General features: G+C 36.8%; 1 protein-coding gene and 1 long non-coding RNA gene across 8 annotated transcripts in view; one reads left to right on the top strand and one right to left on the bottom strand.

Annotated features, from left to right (window-relative positions):
* LOC128248373 (uncharacterized) overlaps positions 1-9,940 on the bottom strand; it is a 68,941-nt gene that overhangs the window by 13,531 nt on the left and 45,470 nt on the right. The window contains exon 3 of one of the 2 annotated variants that reach the window (XR_008264608.1): positions 1,451-2,902. This is a non-coding gene — a long non-coding RNA (uncharacterized LOC128248373). Of the gene's footprint in view, positions 1-735; positions 2,903-9,940 lie in introns of those variants that run through there. The other variant, XR_008264607.1, reaches the window with a different exon arrangement.
* Positions 1-9,940, top strand: part of LOC106883384 (AP-1 complex subunit sigma-2) — a 101,984-nt gene that overhangs the window by 68,311 nt on the left and 23,733 nt on the right. The gene's annotated exons all lie outside the window — the stretch shown is intronic.

The following is a 9,940-nucleotide window of genomic DNA, read 5'->3' as shown; positions in this document are numbered from 1 at the left end:
ACACACACACACACACACACACACACACACACACACACATATATATACTTGTTTACCAGTTCTGGATTGTGGTCATGCCAAGCCATTGCCTCTACATACACATATATCTTCCTCTTCTAAAGATATGTGCAATGGCATTTATTTAATAAAATGTCTTTTTAGACCAGATTTCTTTTCAGTAATAAGTTAAAGTTGATCAATGAATGTGTTGCCATGTTTTTAGTTATAATGTATTGTCATGTTTTAAAGTGATGTATAGATACAAATAAAAGGAATATGGGAGGATATAAAAGAAAGTGACCTCTCACTATTAGTTCACTTCCATGATGAATGAACTCAGTCTCATTAAGAAGTCTTGGGGGTGGAGTGTTTGTATATTTAACCCTTTAGTATACTTTGTAAGCTACAATCTGAGTTAAATGAAATAAATATGATTATTTCATGACATAAAATCTCAAAGCACACATAAAGCTACAAATAATAGCATGTAAGTATTGGGAGGTGCGGGCCTGTGTCCCACGGGCAGCCTTTGACTTTTTCTATCTAGTAGGGTTTTTCTGCCCATTATTTACATGCTATTATTTATAGCTTTATGTGTACTTCAAGATCCACTATTCACAAAAAGAATTTATATGGATATTTCTATTGAGCTCTAGCTGATATACTGATGAAAGTCTTTTGTCGTAGTCTGCTAAGAGATGTAAAGTTGCATATGTCAGTGAAAGGGTTTAATGATTTTTTTTTTTCCCCTCTGTTTTTGACAGTTTTATTCCTGATCAAAAATACTGTGTCTTCCACAACACAACTACACTTGAATTTACCTTTGCTCACAACTTAAAGGTTTCTTCCATTTTACTTTGTATTTTATGTGGGTCTCTGTTTTCCTAACTTCACTCACAAATTCTGAAAGATCACTACTGATGATTGCATGTGTCCATATGAGTTCGTTTTAATGTCACATGAAATGTATGTTTGAACTGTGCAACTCTTATGTACTTGCATTCACTGTTTCGTTCTTACAGATACATACATGTACTTTTTCATTCATTGTTTTATATATTAAAAACACCTAGAATGAAACACACAAAGCATAAAATCTAAAATTACACTTCCACATTTAAATGTAAATTCTCAATAAAGTCACATATGCACATGCATACATAAACAATCAAATAAACCTTAAGACCAACAACAATCCACACTATGGTATTGAATGAAGTGAATGTTAATTAGTAATAAGTGTAATTGATTATCTAAATTAGAAAGTTTTTTTTCTACAAGTTTTGAGTAACTCAATTATAATTTGCATTACTGTCCATTATTTTAGGGGTGGATGATACAGTTTATGATTGGGAAGATATACATACTCGCTGTTACTATGAGCAGAAATATGGCATTAAAATATTTTCATTATTGCTTTTACAGCAAAATCAAGAGAACATCAAATTACCTTGCAGTGTTTTGTTACTTGCACTTTTGTTCAAATCTCAAGGTCAACTTTGTTTTTCATCTTTGCGATGGGTGGATGATAAACTATATAAATAAGCCAAGTTGGATGGGAGGAATCTATTTGACTGTTCCCTCTCTAAGCATTTGTAAGCCTTGTGCTGATGTTTGAAATCATTATTATTATGGCAGGTATAGGGGGTATTGGGTTAAAGGACTGCTAGTATTTAGTTCTAGCTCTCTGCAAACCATGTTCAATTCCCAATAGGATTCTCTTTGTTTCCATCTCTGCAGAGTTTAAAAACTGAGTGCCAGTCATGTACTGAGGCTGGTTAAATTTACTACACCAGCTCCCTAAATTAGTGACCACCTTCTGCCAAACTTAGAAACAAATGTTATGATTACTATTAGGGTGAAGATGTGAAGCTGACAGAACAATTTTAGCAACAGAAATGTTTTATGACATTTCTTCTATCTCAATACATTCTAAGTTCAAATACTACCAAGGTCAACTTTGCCTTCCATCAGTCCAGGGTTGATAAAATAAAGTTCTAGGCAAGTACTGGGATCAATGGTATCAAGTAACAAAATTTAAAAACAACTGATACTATTAGTGTGGTCAAATTGCATGACTACTGATCACAGTCAATACCTACCAATATTTAGCTATGTCTGTATGTTCTAAGATCAAATATTAATTAGTACAATGTAAGTAAGTATCAATCTGTACCATACTGACTATACTCCCTGCATATATTCTGAATTCAAACCCCACCAAGGTCAGCTCTGCCTTTCATCCCTCCAGGGTTGATAAAGTACCAACCAATTACTGAAGTTTAACTAGCCCCTCCACCTACTAAAACTGCAGGCCTTGTGGCTTAATTAGAATTATTATTAAAGGGCAGTGGGTTGGCAGAATCATTAGGTTGTGGGACAAAAATGCTGGTTCTCAGTGTTATGCATTCAAACTCCACTACAGTTAACTTTGCCTTTCATCCCTCTAGGGCTCAATAAAATAAAGTACTGGTTTAAGTACTGGGGTCTCTGTAATCAACTAGCAACCCAGAATATTGCTGGCCTTGTGTCTAAATTAGAAAATTATTGAGAGTGATTGATGGCAGAATCGGTACTGCAAAGGATTAAATTCCTTGTGTTTAATCATGTCTTTTTTCATTTTGAGGTCAACATTAATTTCTGTCCTTTCAGTATCAGTGAAATAAAATACTTGTCAGGTGCTAAAGTAATTAATTGACTGTACTCTTCCTTCAGAATTGTGGCTTTGTTCCTATATAAAATGTATTATATAGAGAGGGGACAAGAAATATAGAGAGCAAAATTGGTAGGGCAATGGAATACAGGATGCTGCAAAAAAAAAAAAAGCTTCCAAATTCACCATTCTTGATAAACATTTCAGCAGCAAACACATGATGTGCATCAGTCCAAATCATGATGGTAACTGAAAAAAAAAGATGGTTAAACATTAGCTACATGAAGACACCATTACCACCTGTCTGACTTCACAACCACCACACCAATGACTATGTGAAATTTGGGAGGTTTTTCTGCCTTGCCCTGTACTTTGGTATATTTAGCATATAATTGTATTGTGGTTCTGAGTTTGAATCCTGCCAAAGATGACTTCTTTCTCATCTTTTCCCCAGGTTGATAAAATATTTACCAGTCAAATAGCAAGATTTGACATGTAGTTAATTGTGCCATTACCAAGGATTTTATTTATCTGAAGTAAAACTGTTAAAATTTCTCTACAAATAAGCCTTTTTTATGCCCCTTAAAAAGTGAAAATAGTTTGAAATCCATTTGTGCGTGTATGTCTGTGTAAGCAAAGGAATGATTCATTTGCAAATGTGACCTACATCAGTTTGACAAGATATTCTTCAAATCCGTTCGTAACATTTTTATTCCTATTCTTTGCTATTCACACTTATTAGATTTAATCAAATTCCAAGTGATATTTAACAATAATAATAATAATAATAATAATAGTAATAATGATAATAATAATAGAGATAACTCGAATGTGGAATCTAAAAACAGAAACAATTCCTATCATAGTGCCTTAGGTATAATAAAAAAATATTCAGACAAATACATAACAAAAACACCAGGACTTACAAATATATATAACATACAGAAAATTGCACTACTGGGTACTGCACACATTCTACGCAAAACACTTTCAATACAGTAAACATAAGAGCACCACAGCAAACCACAGCACATACCCAAGGCGCACAGAGCTGCGCTCGGTAGTGAAGTGAAAGCACGTTATAAAAATAAAACTACTGAATAATAATAATAATATCATAATGCCTGCTCTATTTGTTACCTACTCTCTTAAAAGTGCTTTTAATATCTTAAATATGTGTATGTGAAGTATACGTGTGCGTGTTTGTGCATTGATTATTATCAGTCTGCTCAATAAAAATTTCCTCTTTGCAATTAAGTTTTTCCATATCTTAACATATACAAGCTTCTGCTGATATTTCTTATTGTGCCTGAGTGTGTGTGTGTGTGTATGTATGTGTATTACATATATTTTACACATACATATGTTGCTGTATGTTGCTTTGTTTTGTTTTTGTTTCTTGTGTTTTTTTTTTTATCTTGTCTCTTTGATCAGAAGAGACTTTAAGGGAAAGGAAAGGCCTTTGTCTCTCTCTCTCTCTGTTTGATGATTGCTTTAAATGTCAGGGCTGACCAAAAAATTTTAAAAGATACCTTAAGAATAAAAGAATCAAAATGAAAATTGAAAAAAAATAAATCAAATAAAAAGTCCTAATTCTGTGTTTTATGAAATAAAACTGTATATCCAAGATGGGTCTTTTGTTCCTTTGTTAAGTATTTTCTACCTTATTTAAATTCCAGTCACTCAGATAAGGAAATGATCCACAAGAAACTTCCAGAAATGTGTAACCAAAAAAACAAAAACTTCTGTCTTGTCAGAGTGCCCCTTGCAGTATATTTGTATACAAGACTGTAACATCCTCTTGGTCTATTTTTATGGTTCTAGTGGTATGCCTATATGTGTGATTACGAAACCTATATTGATAATTAGCAGAGAGAAAAAAAATATGAAAACTTGTTGAAAGAGAACTTGGGAGGAAATATTAGAGATACGGTCTGAGGAAATTGAACTTTACTGCTCAGTTCTTACATGAAGCAAGACTGAGATGCATGGAACAATAATGCATCATAGTATTTTGTCAGATTTTCTACGTCCAGATGCCCTTCCTGTTGCTAACTCTCACCTGTTTTTCATAGAAGATTAGAAATGCATGCTGCTGTTTTTGTGATGGTGATGTTCATTTATGACCATAAGAAGACAATAATATATACAAGCTCTCACACACACACATGCATGTAACAGGCTTCTTTCAGTTTCAATCAACCAAATTCACTCACAAGGCTTTGGTTGACCTGTGGCTAAAGTTGAAGATACCCAAGGTATCATGCACTAGATCTGAACCTGAAATCACATGATTAGGAAGCAAGCTTCTTAACCACATAGCTTTGCTTGCATGTGTGTGTGTGTGTGTGTAAATCTGTTGGTTTATTTTACATCTATTTTTCTATGCTGGCATAGGTTGGATGAGTGCTTATTTGAGGCAGATGTTTTTCCTGCTGAATGCTCTTCTTGTTACCAAGCCTTTTCTGTTTTGCAGGGAATTTGTTTTTGTTTTTTTTTATTATTCCATTACTTCAAGAACACAGAGCTGCAGGACATAATGCTCACTAGGAATGTAAACACAGCCATTTCTTTTTATTTCCTTTTCTATATTATATTTCAGAAGATGTCTTGCTAGAAACAGCATTCACATACATATACCAGCAAATTGCCAGAGTTGTAATAGCATCTGACAAAAATGCCCTGCAGAATTACTGGAGCATCAGACAAAATGTCTTGTGATATTTGATCCAGTTCTTTACATTCTGAGATCAAACCCCACCATAGGCTGTTGGATGGTAGACCATCAACTAATTTTACACCACCAGCTGGTCCTTGGGTGCCATCACTGGAGTGCACTTGTTGCAAGAATTCTATGCAGACCTGTAGGTTGAAGACACCTTCATACCTAAGGTACACTGAAAAAAGTGTATATGTGTGTATAACTTAGCAAAGAAGAAAAGCCGTACCCATAATATTTTTATGATTAGGCATAGCTGTGTGGTTCAGAAGTTCACTTCCCAACTGTATGGTTTGGGGTTCAGTCTTATTGCAGACCACCTTAGGTAAGTGCGTTCTACTATAGCGCTGAGCCAACAGTGGATCTGGAAGATGAAAACTGAAAGAAGCCCATCTTGTGTGTGCGTGCTCTTGTTTTGATATAGTGTGATGGTTGTAAAGGAGCATCACTGTCATCCAAGTGGTGATGTTCATTTGCAATTTTGCCAAAAAACATATTCTGCCATAAGGAAACATTACTTGACTTTGGGAATAGGTGAGGATTGGTGATGGAAAGGACATCAGGCCATATAGAATCTGCCCTAACAAATTTCGACTGATGCATGCAAGCCTGAAAAGTAAACATTAAAATGGTGTGTGTATGCATGTGTCTGTCTAAGTTTACATTTACGCTTCTCCAAGAATTTCTGAGCTGCAAATGGTAACATTGTTGCCATTTCCTCTGTCAACAAATCATCCACTGACTTTGTGCTTTCAAAGATGTGTGGAATAAGAGATGCCTCAATTGAAAAACAGGTAAGGTTTTGTAACAGAAGGGGCATCCAGCTGTAAAACAATGACTTTATTATATAGTCATCTAACCCATGCTATCATTGGAAGAACGGACACAAAAACAGACAAACAAGTATACACACATGTGTTAGGAAGGGCATGCAGCCGCTGAAATGCCAAAGCAGACATTGGAGAGCCTGATTTAATCCTCTGACTTGTCAGCTTCTGTTGGACTACCTAACCCTTGCTAACATGGAAAATGGATGTTAACTGATGATGATAGTGAACAAGAACAACTCAACATCCCAAATGGTTCACTCATAGTCTCTCTGCAACAGTTCAAGTAAAAACAAGGCTGCAAAGCATGGAGAATCTCATCCACTCCTGAAAACTGGGTTGCATTTATCCAGCAGTGCAACCCTTGTAAGATCACTGTCTAGTTTTCATATATTACACAACCCTCAGACATTCCTGCCTCCCAAACTTCAGTCATTCCTTCTGGTCTCTTGCCAAATCTTCACAAACTCTGTGAAGCCCTCTTCTCCACATTGAGCAATATTCTCAGGTAGCAAACCTCCACCTTCATTGCCCACTTTGCATCCAACTCCACACTTTTGATCAATCCTCTCCAGGTCTCCATTAGGCTCCCCAACTCACATATTCACATACCAAGTCTAGTAATAGCTCCATTATCCCTTTCATTGCACTCCAGAACTTGCTCCTATACTCATCAAACTCTAATCTCTTGATCTCTACAATGTTATAACCTGACATTTGGAAGCAGGTTGCAGTGTATATTATTTCAAAGAAAGGCAACTTCTTTGACTCAGCCAGATATCATCCTATTGCTCTCACTGCTGACATTTCTAAAGTAATGAAGACAAGCAATGACAATGATGTTCTCCAACATCTTAAAATCTTCTCTTTCCTCGGTGAACACTTGTACAACTTCAACAGAACCAAATCCTGGAGATCTATTCTCTTGTGTCATTCAGTTGTAGGATCTCATTTTAGAGAAGTTTAGTGAAAGCAGTGTTGTTGCTTGAGACATCAGCAATGCATTTGACTGTCTGGCATGCAAATCTACTAAAACTTACTACTTCACCCATCTCTCATATCTTAGATTGCTAGCTTCCTATTTAATTACATCATTGCTCCAGAGCTTTCTGTCCCACTCCCTTCTCTATGTCAAAGACCTGCTTGTTGCCATGTCCAACAATACATCACTAATATACAATGTAGATAATGCATGCCAAACCTGCACTGATTCTATGTACGAAGACCTTGAGTGCATCCTCAAATGGAGGCCTGCCTGTTTTGTCTCTTTTAACAGTAAAAAACTCAAGCATTTTTCATACAAAAATTACTATCACACCATACATCCCCATCTAAATAAAGAGCAGCTTTTAGTGGGAAACCTCACAGTTGCTCCAAATGCTGGGCCTTACTAACACCGAGGAAAGCTCTCAAGAAAAGCATCCATAATATAACTAACACTGCATTCCTCAAAATGGCTCTTCTCAGTGCCAGAAAATAATTCAGCTTCCAGCAACTGCTACCACTCAAGTAAGGCCCACAATAGTCATGTTCATCCATTAGAGAAATGAGGACCATCTAGTCATTCTTCAGGATGACTAGATAGATGACTTACACTGTGACTTTAAAACAAAGTAAAGAAAGAGTTGCACACCATCAACCTCACAGGTTTAGGTCAAGTTGACTTGGAATGGTGAGGAATGCAATGGATGACCAGTATGTCTTATTTGTCTCATGTTACTCTCTGCACTCTACAATTCAATGCTGCAGAAACTTCTTTTCCATTGAACCATGAAGGCTTCTTCCACACCCAGTCTTCACATGCATGGGTAGGCAAGTCCTAATATGCTAATTCACCTATTGGTGGGACCCTGAAAGGTACTACTACTCTAGATCAGAGTAGACCTTGGAACAGTAGGGGCCAGGGGATGGTTTCAGAATCCTTAAAACTCTGGAACACCTGAACCAGGTTCCCACTACCAGATGCAGATTAAAGTCATACCCGAACCTTATGTCCTGGGTACAGTAGAGTACTGCAAATAGAGAAGAACCACTCAACTGATAAGCATTAAATCACTCAACACACATACTCTAGCCTATGGCCCAATCCCTGTTCATTGGAGTTAAATGGGTTTGTACTTCATCCACAAGGAATGCTTGACTCCTGTTTCTCTGCATCTTGTCGTCCATGATAGGTTCAGCATCCAGACCCTGTGCTAACCATTATACCAATTCCTTTTTCCTCAGAACATCATCCTTCTGGAATATCTTCCTTGCCTATGTCTTTCCTGCAGGTGTGGACTCACTATGATTAAAATGGCACATTAATAGTATCAAGCTCACTAGTCTCGGTAGGCCTAATTGGGCTTACACACTGTTCTCTCCTCCAGATTCAGCAACTAAAAAACGTGTGTGTGTTATATATATATATATATATATTACTGTATTAAAACCACTACTGTTCACAGTGGCTCTCTCAAGCATGCCTTCAGTCATACAGTTAGCCATTTTTACCAGGTATGCTGATGGTACAAACATATCACAGCCAACCAAGGACACTGATGACAACTCAAAACTATAGAAAAACGTGAATGCAATAAACAAGTGAGCTGCAAAAAACATGCAGTTCAATACTGAAAAACTTCGTATGTGTATGTATATATGATTTTGTGTGCATGTGTATAGATGTGTATGTTTATATGTGTGATAACAGCACTGGTGAAGTTATACAGTCACAAGACAAAGATCCCCTTGGACTGAGTCAACTGAGTGGGGCTTCTGTCGAAGTAGGTAGCTTTCTGCTTAGAGATGAGGGACTAAAGTATGAGAGAAGTGCCAGAAGAGAATAGACTTCTTGTCATAGAAGAGAGTTATGTGACTAAAGAGGTAAAATAGTGGTGATGGGGTGTCAGGGTATACCTTTAAAGAATGAGGTGGTTAGAAGTGAGTGGGAACAGAATCTCAGTGGGTAAAGGTTGTAAGAATGTATAGGAGTACAAAGATGGTTAGAGATAGGAATGGAATAGGGGTGAATATAATGAAGAACAGGTGTTGAGGGATGATAAGTAGAGTAGGTGACAACTGAAAATTTGATCGCATTGGGAGTGGATGTAATGAATGGTGCATAAGAGGTGGAGGTATTCAATGATATATATGGGGTGGAGAGTAGGAAACGACTGACCATGAAAGGATGGATGAAGAGCAACAGAATAGTTAAAGGCGGTGAGCTGGCAGAAACGTTAGCACGCTGGGTGAAATGCTTAACGATATTTTGTCTGCTGTTACGTTCTGAGTTCAAATTCCGCCGAGGTCAACTTTGCCTTTCATCCTTTCGGGGTCGATAAACCAAGTACCAGTTACGTGCTGGGGTCGATATAATCGACTTAATACCTTTGTCTGTCTTTGTTTGTCCCCTCTATGTTTAGCCCCTTGTGGGCAATAAAGAAATAAGAATAGTTATAATGGTACACTAGACAAGTGAGGAATAAGGGAGGATGAGAGAAACAAGGTGTGGTTGAGTGATTAGCATAAAAGTGGGTAGAGGGCAGTTTTAAGAATGAAGGATGGATTAAGAGTAAAATAGTTATAGTATGAAGGATAAGTGGTATTGAGGGAAAGCCGATGAAATATGCAGTCCAACACACATTTACTTAGAGCAGCAGAATACTGATGACAGATATGATGGGTGGTGAAGAAATCTTCTGGAGGAAATGGGAGGCACAGCTCTGCATATATATATATATATATATATATATATATATA

This window comes from Octopus bimaculoides, chromosome 7 (assembly GCF_001194135.2).
Source record: "Octopus bimaculoides isolate UCB-OBI-ISO-001 chromosome 7, ASM119413v2, whole genome shotgun sequence".
Classification (NCBI taxonomy): domain Eukaryota; kingdom Metazoa; phylum Mollusca; class Cephalopoda; order Octopoda; family Octopodidae; genus Octopus; species Octopus bimaculoides.
Note: the sequence above shows the minus strand (reverse complement) of the source record. Positions and strands in the feature narration are given on the sequence as shown.